The 16,267-nt window shown below is 39.4% G+C and overlaps 1 pseudogene; it reads left to right on the top strand.

The window, feature by feature from the left end:
* Positions 1 to 12,752: 12,752 nt before the first annotated feature.
* LOC142429669 (thiosulfate sulfurtransferase pseudogene) lies at positions 12,753 to 15,732 on the top strand (annotated as a pseudogene).
* Positions 15,733 to 16,267: the final 535 nt, after the last annotated feature.

Raw genomic sequence — 16,267 nt, 5'->3', positions numbered from 1 at the left:
CATTGATTATATAGCCCCCACCATCATAGCAACACACAAAGTACCACAATCTGACGAACTGACAGATCAGTGGTAGACAATAACTGGCACTGCAGCTTATTTAGTGCCTTTAGAAAGACTCGAGCACATGCTATGCAAATAGGAGGGCTTCCCTAAACTTTGGAGAAGGTAGGGGAAGGTTGAAGGCGGAGGATACTTTAAACAAGTTATGAAGGCACAGTCACCATTATCCTCGTGAAGATGTTGGGATGGAAGGAGTATTTGTGTCATATGGTGGTGACATAAATTATTAAATGTGCCTCTTCTATCCATATTCTTTATGAATCTCACCCAAAGAATGGGTAGCAGAAAAAACAAACAAACCCTCACTGCTATGAAGGTGATGCAGACTAAATACAACACTCTAGGACACTCTAGGACAGCACAGGGCTCTCCCTATTGGTTTCTGTGACTACAACGCTTTATAGGAGTAATAGAAAGCTGCATCTATTTTCTGCAGCACAGCTGGTGGATTTGAATTGCTGACCTTGCAGTTTTTAGCCCAATGTGTGAAAGCTACATCAATGAATGGGTGAACACATATACGTATATTGTAAAGGACTCTGGGATCAGTCAGTTTGCCACTGTGTCGGGTATTAGCATGAACCATGTCAAAAAAAGGAGGAGGAATCTCATGACCATTAGGAAAGAGAAGCTACTCTAAGGGTGTGGGGGAGACAGCAGAGATGTAACATCAAGGCCATGAAACAGTCCCTCTGCTGTTTCTCAGAAACTCAGTTTGGGATTATGTGCTCAGCGTACGGATTACATAAGAATGGCAAGCGGATAAAACAGTGACACACACCTTTCTTGATTTTAAGGCACGCAGTATTCCTTTGCTCTGTTTGCACAATTCCTTTTGATCTAATATATTTCTAGATAGTAGGCATGTGTTAATTCTACTGAAGATATAGGCAATAAGCAATATGGAAGTGGTCAATGAGAATGTAGAATTCTAAAGGTATGCAATAATAAAGTACAATTGCAGCAAGTACTGTAATATACACAAGATACAACAGGAGTAAGAAACAATAACTTGTAATTGAATCTATAAGTGGAGAGATCTTATAGGACAACATCCATGTACATATATAGATGTGGATTTTTCTACTTATATATTTATGTGTTGTCCATACGTTTTTGCATGTGCTGCATACAGAACAGAGCACATTGTGAGGTACAACCATGCACTCTTCCTATACCAAATATCACAGTATTTTAATACAATACAATATTTAAAATAGATTCGGTGAAATAATTTTAAATCATTGGTTCTCAACCTTTCCAATGTCGTGACCCTTTAATATAGTTCCTCATGCTGTGGTAAACCCCAACCATAAAATTATTTTCATGACTACTTCATAACTATAATTTTGCTACAGTTATGAATCATAATGTATATATCTAACATGCAGGATGTATTTTCTTTGTTACAAATTGAACATAAAGCATAGTGATTAATCACAAAAACAATATGTAATTATATATTGTGAAGTATTTATTTCTAATGATAAATAAATGAAATTTTGTCTTGAAGCATGGTGTAGTATGGGTCTTCATGCCGGGCATATCCGCATGTGAAAGATTCGCCTAGAGGTGGATAGAGTGGTGTCTTGGTTCCTAAGACCATCGGAGACATGTGCTTTCCAATGGTCTTAGGTGATCCCTGTGAAAGAGCAGTCAGACCCCATAGGGGTCATGACCCATGGGTTGAGAATACCTGTTTTAAATGAATTTGAAAGTACTCAAAACCAAAATGATCCATCCATGGGAAAATCATTTAGCATTTCAAACCTTCAGTTATCTCATCAGCAAAACTAGGATCATTGTATAATAATCAAAGTAACTAGCTCATGAGGATATGGAGAAGCTTCAGTGCAACAATGACCATATGAACGCTGCTTGCTGTCATTGTGAGGGGCCATCCCATTGGTTCCAGCCCACAGAAACCTGATGCACAACAGGATGAAACACCGGCTGGTCCTGCATGGGTCTCATGAGTGTCCTGATGCCTGCGGCCATTGTTGCAATCACTGTGTCCATCCTTCTCCCTAAAGGCCTTCCTCTCATCACTGCCTCTCTACCAAGCATGCTGTCCTCCCCCAGGGACTGATCTTTCCTGACAAGTCCAAAGTAAATTCAAATGCCCATTGAACTGTAAATATTGCAGAAATGTTATTTTCCATCATAATGATTAAGTATTGTGTGAATGCTAAGGTGCTCTGGTGGTATAGGGAGTTAAAAGTTGGGCTCTAGCTATCTAAATTGGTTCAAAACCACCAATTGCTCCACAGGAGAGTGATGGGGATATGTTTCCCTGAAGATGTAGACCTTCTGAAAGTTGAGGTGCCACTGCCACTTTGTTTCTGATGGTCTCCTGAGTTGGAAGTACCTGGATACCAGTGCGTTTATATGAATGCTGCCTTCTATTTCCACCACTTTATTTGTGATAATAAAATGAATGCTAGGTGACAGACACATGTCACTGAACACAACAGAATCCCCAGATGGGTGTACAGTATCCACATTTTAGAAATGAGGAAACTGCAACTCAGCAAAGTTTATTGCGCATAAGAGTATGTGACTCATAAATAATAGGAGACTACTCAGTCTAGAAGTGTCCATGGCTACTCTATTTCTCACCAGGTGCATGGAACATGGAATAGACGTGGGCATGCCAGCAGCCTCCTTTCATCCCGGGAATATGGAGGACAGATGAGGAAAGAGGCACACAGTGACATATGTGTGTCCATAACTGACTTAATCTCATCCTGGAAGCAATGAGTTGTTCTCCTATTTAATTCTCTTCAAAAATGGCAAAGGGAAAGAAAAATGGGAGGGAAGAATCCCCATCAAGCCCATATTGCCCATTGACTGCCAACAATGTTTCTTTTAAAAATATAAGAAAAATGTTCAGTGGTGGATTATTTTTTCCCTCTTGGAGAGATTCAGGAATTGCAAAGAGAGTGCCAGACAGCACTAGCATATGCTTATTTCCCTAACTCACTGTGGGCAGCCTTTCTTAAACATTTTGTATAAATATATTTATTCTCCCACTGAGACCTTGCCTGCCAGGTTCAGGAACAACTGAGTAAGCAGACGAGTTACAGACTGAAGAAAGGAGAGGAGGGATAGCCATGGAAATGCTCATGGCCCCTTTATTCCAGCTGAATACATTGTTCTGATATAATAAATTCGTGGTTGCGGCGTCGATGATAAATCTATAGTGGTTTTCAAATATAAAGTGAAAAATGCTTCATGCTGTCCTTGCTTTTAGATATAGTCAGAAAGCAAGGAAATGTTGACATCCGGTGGGTAGGATGGGAAACACACACACACACACACACACACACACACAAGCCTTTTGGTGCACAACCCACATTTGCAAGCTGTCTGCATTTCCCATATTGGCCTTAGCTGTGACAAATGCAAAAAAGTCACTAATATTTTGACACTCTCCCTGCCCAACTCTGATATCAGCTGGCTGCGAAGCCACATACTTATTGTTCGGCTGGGTTTTACAGACTGGGTCCCAGCCAGAGCACTGGGCTGCATCCATTCAGTCATTTTAAGACTGAAGTTATAGTTTAACCATAATGACCACTTCTCAACTCATTCTGGAAGCCTCTTCCAACTCCAGCAGATGCCTCCGAGGCATATGTGCTTTTGGATTTGAGACAACTCTCTCTGAGAGAGAGCAACAAAAGGTGCTCTTTGAATCTGAAAACACGTCCCTATTTTGAGAGCAATTAAGAGTCTGTATATTGATTGTGCTTTGCTTTTCTGAAGAAAGTGCTCATGTTGTAAAACCTGTGTTAAAATTTTATAATATTAAGCAAAAATGAAAAAAATGAATTGCAGATAGAGCGTGAAAACAATTATAGAAAAATATGCCTCACCACCCTCACAAAATTAGAAGACACAAAAGATGTCAAAAATGTTAACAGAATGGGTTTTCAAGGCTATGATGATTTTTCTTTCTACTTTTATGTGGAGCTCTCTGTGTTTTTTTTTTCCTATTTGTAATTGGGGAAAAGCAAATGTGTTTCTTTGAAAATGTGCCCTTACTGTTTCTTCCGTCTTGTATTTTCCCCTCTGGTGACCATATTGTTCTGGTAAACATAAGCGGCTATTGTCAGTGTCCTATGGCCATGGAAAATGAAAATACTCTATAATCTGCAAGAAATATCTTTTTTTACTACTTCCAAACATGGTCCCCTGCTGTGTGTTCCTGCTATCCTTTTTTTCCAGTCACTTAATACTTGGAGACATTGACTCGGATGGCTTGCAAATTTTCCATCGGAAATTGTGTTCAGGTAAGCAGATGCCTGGGAAAACTGCCACAAGAATGTGATCTGGGAAGAGGGGGCTGGGGGTGGGGGATAAATAAATTGATCATGAAATCATTTGAGGGAATTATTGCCAAGGTATGATTAGCAACCTATATGAGGGTAAGTCAAAATATTTCTTTAGGTTTCCAGTTCATGCATGCACAGGTTTATTCAAACAAAACATATTTAAACATGTTTCTATGATTAGTGAAGGACCACACATTATCCCAGTGACATATTTTTTAGGAATCTTAAGGTGCCTACAAAATTTCTGATTCACCCATATTTTTGATGGTCAGAGTAATCAGTGAGAATGAATTTATAATAATATTTATAAATAACTCAAATTTTGTGTACTTACTATATACCATATAGTCTGTTGTTTATATTTAGTATTTCATATAATCTTCACACAACTCTATCAAATATATACCTTTGTCATGTTTTTCAGTTGAGGAAAATTCTTAGATTGAGTTAAATTATGAGGCGATATCAACTATGTTTGTCCCTATGCATATCCTCAAGCAATTGAGTTTTGTCTTCAGAAAGATTTGCCTTAAAAGTGTGGTGCTTCTGCTTAGTAGCTAGTAAGCATGGCCAATCTCTATGCTTCTTTAAGTTCCAGTTTCCTTGTCAGTAACATGAATATGCTGTTGTTGCTGGCCTCCATGGACGTGGACAGACATACAATATACTCAAGTCACGGTGACCCCATACAATGGGAGAAGACACTTGTGGTACATAGGTTTTCATTGACTTATTTCTCACCAGGAGGTGACAGGTATTTCTTCCTACTCTCTCTTTGTCACAATCACTGCTGAAGCCTGTCCCACACTATAGCAACACATAAGCACCAGGGACCTAGGGGTGTCTACATAGGAGGTACATTGGCCGAGAACCAAAGCAAGGTTTTTTCCACATGGAAGGTAACATTTCTTCCACTGATTTACCACTGCCCCTATATGGGGCTTGAAAAGTCAAAACATAAGGCAATTTCAAGGATCAAAATAGTTAATGCCTGCAAAATTGATTGGAGAAAACCCCTTTGAATCCAGAGACCTTCTTCCAAATAAAAGCTCCAGAAAACAAACACAGAGATAGACACCTTTGGAATGGTTTCTTTATCTACTTATAAAAACTTGGCAATGTTTCCCTACAGAATGTAACCATATTCAACCCTCTGGCTTGTGCAGTACTGATTAAAACACGGATTGCCAGCAGTCAGCTGCAATTTTCCACCACGAATAAATGGCTCTTCTCTTTCTTCACCCCACTGTCCCATGCACTATTCATGACTTCTACAATAGTCTAAACTTTAATTTCCGCAGATTAATTCTCACTAATTATTCACCATATGAACCTTCGCAGAAGAATTCCACTGGATGTTCTTCCATCCTGAGGCAGGGAAAGCAATGTCGAATCGTTTTCTGATTTCAAGTGGAAAACAAACTAATTATGTGGAAATATGATAATAGATTGCGCTGCAGGGACCGGTTCTCTGCAGGCTTCGCAATGTTTGCTTGTGATCAGCTCCTTGTGTTATTTCTTCCGGGAGGAGCTGCCCTTTCATAATGCATCAACATTATTGACTGGCCTGTGATTCCTTACTTGGAGTTGAAATAATTTGCATAATTATATATTACTTCCGTCTGGTGGAAACAAACAAGATGCTGTGGTGCTAATGACCAAGGAGGCAGAATGGAATGCTGGGAAAATAGCATTATTAAAGTCCCCAAACAACAATTACTCACTTCTTCCTTTGGCACCTTTCACTGACTTTCATTGACCTAACCCTGTTCTACTTGGCTATGGGTATTGTTTTTATTTGTCTGGGCTAGACATGCATTTATTTCAAATCTATAAAAATATCAAACTGTCTTAGACTGTAAAGTCTCATATTTCTGAGCATTTGCTTAGGTCACTACATCTACCTGGAATAGCATCCTCCTTTTCTCAGACAAAAGGTCTCATCTTCAGGAGACATGTCAAATGCCACTCTTGTTTTGAAGGTTCTCTTAACTTTAGCACTTACTCAACTCAATACACTTCTATTCAGTTAATTCTGACTGGTGTGTAAATATCAGATATCACCGAGGCCCAAATCAAGCACTCAGCAAGCACATTTTCACCTGCTTTGCCATTTGTTAGCTCTATTACAGATACAGATCATCATGCTTGGTAAAGTGGAGGGGAACCGAAAAAGAGGAAGACCCTTGACAAGATGGATTGGTGAGACAATGGGCTAAAACCCCAAGTATCATTGTGAAGCGAATGCCAGACTCAGCAGTGCTTCCTTCTTTTCTGTATAATATGGGGTCTCTGTGAGTTGGAACTGACTTGACAACAATAACAACAATAACAACATTATAGGTCCTTTGGATAGTTAGAGCTAGGTTCTTTTTTTCAGGTTGGTCCTAACGCACAGCAGCCCAGTGATCAACACAGGGAAACACTGCCTGATCTTCTACTTTTCCCCCAATTGTTAGGTGTGAACCCATTGTTGTCACCACCCCATCAATTCATCTATTTTTAAATTATTTCCATTGTGAATTAGGTGGAGGTCTATATATCAGATAGTCGTTTTTACATCAATGACTTAGAAAACTTATCAAACCTCCCAATGGATTTCCCTGATTCTGTCCCACCCCCACATTTGTTTACACTCTAGTTTACTATTTCAGCCCTGCCAATGCTTTATCTTTATTTTTTTTATTACAACCACATTGTTGGTACTCTTATGATCTACAACCTTTACTCAGCATCACGTCCTTCAATGCCATCCGTGTCATGATGGCTTCATCATGGTTACACAGTCTCTTCATTATTCTCTAACAGTGTCCAGTATTCTTTTGTGTGTTGGTATCAAAGTTTATATATCATTCTTCCACTGTTGGTCATGCAACTTATTTCCCTCTTCCTCTTTTTGTGAATAATGCTGCAATGTATATGAGTTTGCATTTATATGCTCATGCTTTTTCTTTTTTTCTTCAAGTTCATTGGGTATATACCAAGTAGATGGATTGGTGTGTCATAGGGTATTTCTAGTATTTGAGGAAGTTCCATGCCACTTTCCACAGTGATGGGACTGTTCCAAGTCCCATTATCAGTGTTTGAGAGTTGCCATCTCTCTGCATGCATTCCAGCATTTGTTATTTTCTGATTTTTATTAATTTGCTCTGAATGTTAGGAGGAGAGGTTATCTGATCATTTTAAAACTTCCTTGTTGTTATGTCACCTTGAGTGAGTCAGTCCTGCCTCATCGCAACACTAGGCACAACACAACAAAGCACTGTCATTCTTGCAACATAACATAACAAATATAATTGTTATGTTTGACACTACATTGCAACCATTGTGTTAATAAAAAAATCAAGCATCTTCCCCCATCCCTTTTTATAAGGACCTGATAATTTATTATGTATAATGTCCATTTCCAGGGACTATTCTCTCTGACAGAAGACATGAACTCTGGAAGGACATTAAGACATTATTCGTGAAGAATGCAAAAGGTCATTAAAAAGACAGGAAAGGAAAAGATTCAGAGAGGATGTTGGAAGAGATTTTAAACTTGTTCTTGAGCATAGAGTAGCTAAAGCAAATAGAAGAATGGAGCAAGTCAAAGAGCTGACTATAAAGTTTCAAGGGCAGCCCAAGAAGACAAAGTCAAATTTATAATAAAATGTGTAAAGAGCTACAATTAGAAAACAAAAAGCGAAGCACGGACTGTGCATTTCTACAAGTTAAAGAGCTGGAAAAAAACTTCAAGCCCTGAGTTGATGGACAAAATATCGAATGATGCAAGAAGCATCAAGAGGAGATGGAAAGAATTCCCAGAGTCACTGGACCCAAAAGAACTAGTGGACAGTCAGACTTTCATGAGGTGACATATGAGCAAGAACCAATGGTACTGAAGGGAGAAGTTCAAATTGCACTGAATGCTCAAGGAATTGATGGAATACCTAGTGAAATATTCCAACAAGTTGATAAAGCACCGTAGGCACTCATTCATCTCTGCCAGGATATTTGGAAGACAGCTACTTGGCCAACTGAGTGAAAGAGATCTATATTTGTGTCCATTCCAAAGAAAGAAGGCCCAACAGGATGCTCAAATATATAGAACAACATTGTTAGCTTACACAAGTAAAAGGTTGCTGAAGATCCTCCAATAGTTGTAGCAGCACGTTGACAGGAAACTTCCAGAAGTTCAGATCAGATTAAGCAGAGGACCTGAAACGAGGAATATCATTGCTCATGCCAGATGGATCTGGTTCAAATCATAGAATGCCACCAGAAAGATGTTTGCTTGGGTTGCATTGACTAAGCAAAGACATTCAACCGTGTGAACCATAATAAATTATGGATAACCTTGAGAAGAATAGGAATTTCCTGAACACTGCTTGTGCTCCTGTGGAACTTGTTTATGTATCAAGATATGGTTGAGCGAACAGGACAAGGGGAAGCTACATGGTTTAAGGTCAAGTAAGGTGTGCTTCAGAGTTGTATCCTCTCACCATATTGTTCAATTTGAATACTGAGCAAATAGTCAAAGAAGCTGGTTTATATGAAGAAGAATGTGACATCAAGATTAGAGGCAGGTTATTAACAACGTGTGATATGCAGACACAACCTTGCTTGAGGAAGCTGAGAAGGACTCGAAACACTTGCTGATGAATAACAAGGAGTACAGACTTTGGTGTGGGTTACAACTCAGTGTAAAGAAGACCCAGATCCTCACAACCGCACTGATCAGTAACATCATGCTAACTGGAGATTTTATATTCCATGAATCTACCATCAAAATGCTCATGGAAGCAGCAATAAACAGGCCAAATAATGACATGCATTAGGGAAATGGGTTGCATGAGAACTTTTTACGATATTTAAAAGCAAAGACATTACTTTGAGGACTAAAGTGAGCCTGCCCCATGCCACAGCATTTTCCCTTATCTCATATGAATGTGAAAATTGGACACTGAATAAAGAAGGCTGAAGGAGAATTTATACCTTTAAATTATGTGATGGAGAAGAACGTTGAAAATAAAGTGGACAACATAAAGGACAAAGCAATCTGTCTTGGATGAGGTATGGCCAGAGAGTTCTTTAGAAGCAAGGGTGGGAAGATTTCATCTTACATGTTTTGGGCATATTTTCAGGAGAGTCCAGTCCCTGGAGAAGGACATTATGGTTGGTAAAGTTGAGGGGTTGTGAAAACAGAAGACTCTCAACGAGATGGATTGACCCAGAGGTGGCAACAAGGCTCAGGCACAGGAATACAATTAAGGATGGGGCAGGACCTTGCAGTGCTTTCTGTTGAGCATAGAGCCACCCTTGGTTGAAACTGACTCTGTGGTATCTAACAAAAACAACAACAACAAAGTGTCTCCTAATAACACAGTCATGTTTTAAGGAATGTTCTGGCTATACATCTTCCAACACAGATTTAGTTGTTCTCTGGCAGTTCAATGTACTTTCCATGTTCTTTGTCAATCAAACACATTTAATCTCCCGAGGTCTTTACTCACAGTCAAACTTCCCCATGCATAAGAGGCCATTGAATATGCCATCACTTGGGTCAGGTGAGCTTTAGTCCTCAAAGTGAAACCCATGCACTTCCATACTTCAAGTAGGATTTGCGCAGCAGATGTTCTCAATATAATAGGTCATTTGATTTTGACTCCTGCTTCCATTTGCATTGACTGTGAACCCAAGCGAGATGAAATCCTTAGGATATTGAATATTTTCTGTTTGTCATGATGTGTTCTATTGGTTCTGTTGAGAGAATTTTAGTTTTCTTCCCATTGAGATGCAATCCATGTTGAAGGCTGAAGTCTTGGATCATCATTGTCAAGTGCTCCAAATTCTTGCTTTCAGCAAGCAGCGTTATGACATCTGCTTGTTGCAGGTTGTTAATGACCCTTCCTCCAATGCTGATTGTATGCTCCTTTTTACATAGCTCATCCTTTCTGATAATTTGCTCAACATACAGATTGAATAAACATGGCGGAAGGATATAACCCTAAATCACAATTTTTCTGATTTTAACAATGTAGTATTCCCAAGTTCTGTTTGAATCATTGCTTCTTGGTCCATATATAAGGTTCCTAGTAGCACAAAGGAGTGTGCTGGAACTCTCATTCTTCTCAGTGCTATCTATAGTTTGTTATGATACCTACACAGTTGAGTATCTTTGGCTAGCCAATATAATACAATTAAACCCTTTTCTGATATTCTTTGTTTTCAGTCATGATCTATGTGACATCATCAAAGATATACCCCATGCCATGTCCTCTTCTGAATCAAGCTTGAATTTCTGGCAGCTCCTTGTCAATTACTGCTGTAACCATTATTGATAGCTAATAATTTCTATACTCTAATTGGTCATCTTTCTTTCAAATGGATGGACAAATATGGATCTCTTCCAGTAGATTAACCAAATAGCTGTCTTCCAAATTTCTTGGTATAAATTAGTGTATTTCCAGTACTTCATCAGCTTCTTCAAACGTTTCATCTGGTATCCTGCTAATTCCAGGAGCCTTGCTTTTGGCTAATATATTTTAGTAAGGATTGGAATTCTTCATCCATCAGCATTGGTTATTTGATCATATACTATCCCATTAAATGGTTGAATGTTGACTAGTTCTTCTTTGTATTATTTCATTTTCTTTTGATGCTTCCTGCATCCTTCCATATTTTAGTCATAGATTCTTTCAATATTGCAACTCGAAGTTTGCATTTTTCTTCAATACTTTTAGTTTGATGTATGCTGAGTATATTCTCTTTTGGTTTTACAACTCTAGATCTTTGCACACTTTATTATAATATTTTGCTTTGTCTTCTTGAGCTGCCCTTTATTTATTTATTTATTTATTTCTGTTTAGCTCTTTTGCTTCACCATTTCTTTCATTTGCTTTAGTTATTTTATGAGTAAGAGCACAATTGAGAGTCTCTTCTGACATTCACATTGATCTATTCTTTTGACCTATCTTTTTAATAATATTTTGCTTTTTTCAAATATGACATTCTTGATATTATCTCACAGATTTAGTTTTCAATGAATCAAACCTACTTTTCAGATACTCTTAAAATTCAGATAGGAGACACTCAAAGTCAAAGAACTCTGGTAGTCTTCTCGACTGCACAGTTAGTTGCTAACCATAAGCTCAGCATATTTTTGTTGTGGTCGTGGATTTTTTTGTTTTTTTGTCTTACACTCAAAGTTTCATTTTGGTTCTCATAAACTTTTGAACGTTATATTTAATGTAACACTGAACTGACATATGAGTAATTAATGTTCTGGTCAAAAGTCAACTCCCGGCGCCTTGTTTTGGCTGAAAGAGTGAGCTTCTCCCTTTATTCTTCAAACACATGTAGTCAATTTGATCCCTGTGTATTCCGCCACTGGGCAAGTCCAAGTGCATATGATTGAAAAAGATATTTGTAATGAAAAAGCAGTTGGTTTTGTAGAAGTCTGTTATGCTTTGTTTCTATGACCAAGGTCATATGTTACAATGTTCCTGTTCCTTTTTTTCCTGTTTCTTTCTCATTTCAATGCCTAATAACTTAACAATGCACTCGATTACATATTTGATCAATTTTAGAATGAGGAAATTGGTAGAATTCTTCAACTTCTTCATTAGCTTTAGTGGAATGAGCCCTTGAGGCATGGTGGATTATACATTGTACTGCTAATTACAAGGTTAGCAGTTCAAGCCTACCAGCTACACTAAGGGGAAAAAAGGAGACTTTCTTCTCCTGTAAAGAGCTGCAGTCTTGGAAACCCATGGAGGGTCCTACTCTGTCCTATAGGGTAACACTAAGTCAGAATTGACTCAAGAGCAGTGAATGAGCTTTAGTGGTTGGTGGGTAAATTTGAATAATTGTTTTGTCATCTGCATTTCCTTGTATTCACATAGATAATTTTCTATTACAGATAGCTTTGTAATTTAGGATAAATCTTGAAAATGACTTTTTGGACAATGAATATGAAGGTATTTTTCTTAAATTAGTTATTCCACGCATAGTAAATAATAAAAGTGTCTGATTCAAATTGTCAATACTAGTCCATTGTGGCAGCCATCCTTTCAAACCATCTTGTTGAAGATATTTCTCTTCTTTACGGTCCCTCTACTTTACCAAATGTGATGTCCTTTTCCAGGGGCTAATCTTGATTGATTATATATCCAAAGTACATGAGACAAATGCTTACCACCCTGGCTTCTCAGTCGTACTTCATCCGAGACAGATTGGTTTATTCTTCCAAGAGCTCAAGATGCTTCATATACTCCCATAGTCTAAACACCATAATTCAAATGAATCAATCCTTCTCTCACCTTCCTTATTCATTGTCCATTTTTGTATGAGTATGAGATAATTGAGGAAACCATGGCTTGCGACAGGTTCACTGTATTCCTCAACGTGACATCTCTTCTCTTTAACACTTCAAAGGTCTTGTGCAGCACATTTGTCCAAATTCAGACCAACATTAGATTTCTTGACTGCTGCTTCCGTGAGTATTGATTACAGATCCAAGTAAGACAAAATCCTTAACAACTCCAATTTCGAGGTAGAGAAGTGGACGAATTAAAACAACAATAAAAGCCCCTTTCCTTCCTCTCCAACATTTCCTTTTCTGTCCCATAATTCATAATTCAACAATTCTTTCTTCTATTGTGATCAGGATCATAGCTTATTTATTTTAAATCTTCAAGACCTAGACTTCCGTGAAAGAAAGTGCATCTTAAATTGATTTACATTTCTGAAGAGCTGATGATGCAAACATTTTGAGGAATGCGAATAAGTGGCACTCTACATGGCAGCTTTACGGGATTGGCCATGGCCTCATGGGTACTGAGAATAATATTTTGAATGTGTATCTAGGTTTAGTAGAAAATATTTTTATAAATAATGAGCAACATCTTCAATTGAAATACTAACACGGAATAGCAATCCACATACCATGCATTTGAATACCTGTTTGGGACATTTAATCTTGAGCATCTTCAAAATAATCAATGGATGTATTTGTATGTGTTTGTTGGGTGAAATTAATGAGATTACCAGAACATCACATTGAGTTTGCATGTTCGGTTGAATAGTTTTATTCAAGATCATTTGGAGTGGATATTAGTAGATCCATTGTTCAAAATAAGATAAATATAAACTCACATAAATTCAATAAATATATTTTTGAGAAGAGGAACACAGCCTTTTCTACTATCTCAGACTTGAATCCCCAGTTTAACATGGCATCTGATAACTAGCACACAAAGAATATGCTAAACAAACAAACAAACAAACAAATGTATGGGGATATTTTTCAAGATTAATAAGAGGTAAAACATAGTTTAAATCAATGACTATTCAACTCCAAAATCTGTGCTGTTTCTACCATGCCAGAAGTGTAGAATGTGTTTAAGACTTTGAAACTAGCTCCATTTTTTAAGGAAAAGTTTTATACAGCTGCCTCAATGCAGCTGGTCTTTCAGAAAGAAATGTTTATAAGAAGGATTGGATGGTTTCTTGGACAATAAATATTTCTTACAAAATAATATTGTGATGGATTACATGTAAATAAATCAGAAACATATGGCTTCTATTTCCTTTAGAATGCGCAGATGGAACATTTTTATGTGTTTGGCAAAATGGATTTTCCTAAATGGCACCTCTTTGTGTCCCTACCTTTTCATCCTGCAATGGATTATTTCCAAGAGAACTGAAAGATCTTCTCATAACCCCACACAAAGCTGAAATCTCCTGTCCTTGCTTCTGAATCAACGATCATGCACAGGCAAATTTCCCTTTTACATCCAGTCACCGAGGCAGCTGCTATGAAGGAAAGCAAGCTAGGGTTCTGCTCAGGATTTCTTAAATCATGAGTTGGAAGACTGGGCTTTCCAGCCTTTGCAAATAAAAATTTTCTTTCATGCATACAGTGTTGGGTCATGTAAACTTTTGAGTGCAACTGTACATATTTCCAGCATGTTAAACTTTGTTCTTCAGGGTATTTCATCTGCAAAATACATGCACTGGACACAATCTGATATGTATTTAGTTCAGATGAACACAGTGACCTGAACAAAGGAGCCGTCATGATATCCTGACGGGGAGCAACCACGGAACACATGACGCTATATTGTGAGATTGTTGAACAAACCTTTTACTGACTGGACCACAGAGAGTCATCCAGTTCTCTTTTGAAGACATTTTTATATCCATTCTCGGAAGTCAGAAGCTAAAGTACAACTGTTGACCTTAATGTTCAGTTTAGGTCATCTGAAAAAGGGAGGTATCTCTGGCTAGTGATTTTCAGGGAAAGAGTTATTAAAACATTAAAATGACTACGAGATGAAGAAAACATAGGGTACATGGTATTTATATTTTAGATGTGGGTTTATTTTTTAAGAAAATGGTGAGGTATTCCAGTTTCACCTAAGTGCTAAGCCATCACAAACCCTTACCTTCAGAAAATGGCTGAATGCAGTTCTGATAAAAAAATCAATCAGGAATGTTGGAGGAAAGAGATATAAGCAACAGAAGTGAACGCATCCCCCTGTAACACACTCAAAATCTAACTTTTAATCCACTAGATGAACAAAAGGAGTCCTGGTGAGGTAATGTGACAAGCATCTGACTGCCAACAGAAGGGATGGCAGTTTAAAGCCACCAGCGAATCCACCAAAGGAAGATGAGGTTGTTTGCTCCAGTAAAGATTTACAGTTGACGTGGGCCGCCTGGGGCATCGGCAACGACACCCACGTGGTGATGCAGAACGGCGATGAGCTAGGCACCATCTACGCGCCGGTCTGGTGGATGTTCTGAGTGTTTGGCCACGGGACCACGTCCATGTCCAACGGCGGCTTCCAGAACTGGCTGAAGGAGGGCCACCCGGTGACCTCGGAGCCCTCGCGCCCAGAGCCGGCCACCTTCAAAGCCACACTGGACCGCTCTCTGGTCAAGACCACGAGAAGGTCCTGGAAACCTCAAATCGAAGCGGTTCCAGCTGGTAGATTCACGGGCTCAAGGGCGGTACCTGGGTACCCAGCCTGAGCCGGATGCAGCAGGGTTGGACTCGGGCCACATCCCAGGTTCCCTCAGAATGTGGTTCATGGACTTCCTGACCGAGGAGAACTTGGAGAAGAGCCCAGAGGAGCTCCACAGCATGTTCCAGGCCGAGAAGGTGGACCTCTCTCTCGCAGCTCCTCATTGTCACCTGCCGGAAGGGTGTCACCGCCTGCCACATTGCCCTGGCTGCCTACCTGTGCGGCAAGCCCAGGGAGGCTGTCTATGATGGGTTCTGGCTGGAATGACCCAGCGAGCTCCCCCGGAGACCCATGTGTCCCAGCGGAAGAGTGAGAAGGCATGAGCTCCTCCTCCCCGCCCCCCAGCCCCCCCCCCCCAACCTCTGCTTTCGTCATCATCATCCCATCATCCTGCTCACCCCCGTGACTTTTCCTTGGGCCGCGGCGCCCCTTGTCACAGGCTAAGCCTCGCTGGTGAAGGGGCTTGCTGGGGGATTTTCTAATAGCTGTGTAGCAAGCACTCTCCCTTCCCAGCACACTGGAATGAAAACCTGCCTTTTCTGAGAAAAAGATTTACAGTCCAGAAATCCCACGAAGCAATATGGTTCCATACGACCAATAGTCAGAATCACTGGCAGTAGGTAGATGTCCAAACATAATATATTTTTGATATCAAAAATCCAAAGCAGTTGTCTAGGTGAATCCAACTCATAGATCCATCCACCCATGAGTTTTATCGATTTAAGGATTAAGAGTGTAGGGGTGGAGTCTAGCCTGTCAATCTTGGGATAGCCAATGAGACCTCTGTGTAGGCATGGCCTTCTCCTGAGAATTCTGGGAACTGCTGTTTTTCCTCCTGAGAGACAGGAGAGACTCTCT

The sequence above is a fragment of the Tenrec ecaudatus genome, chromosome 1 (assembly GCF_050624435.1).
Source record: "Tenrec ecaudatus isolate mTenEca1 chromosome 1, mTenEca1.hap1, whole genome shotgun sequence".
Taxonomy (NCBI): Eukaryota; Metazoa; Chordata; class Mammalia; order Afrosoricida; family Tenrecidae; genus Tenrec; species Tenrec ecaudatus.
Note: the sequence above shows the minus strand (reverse complement) of the source record. Positions and strands in the feature narration are given on the sequence as shown.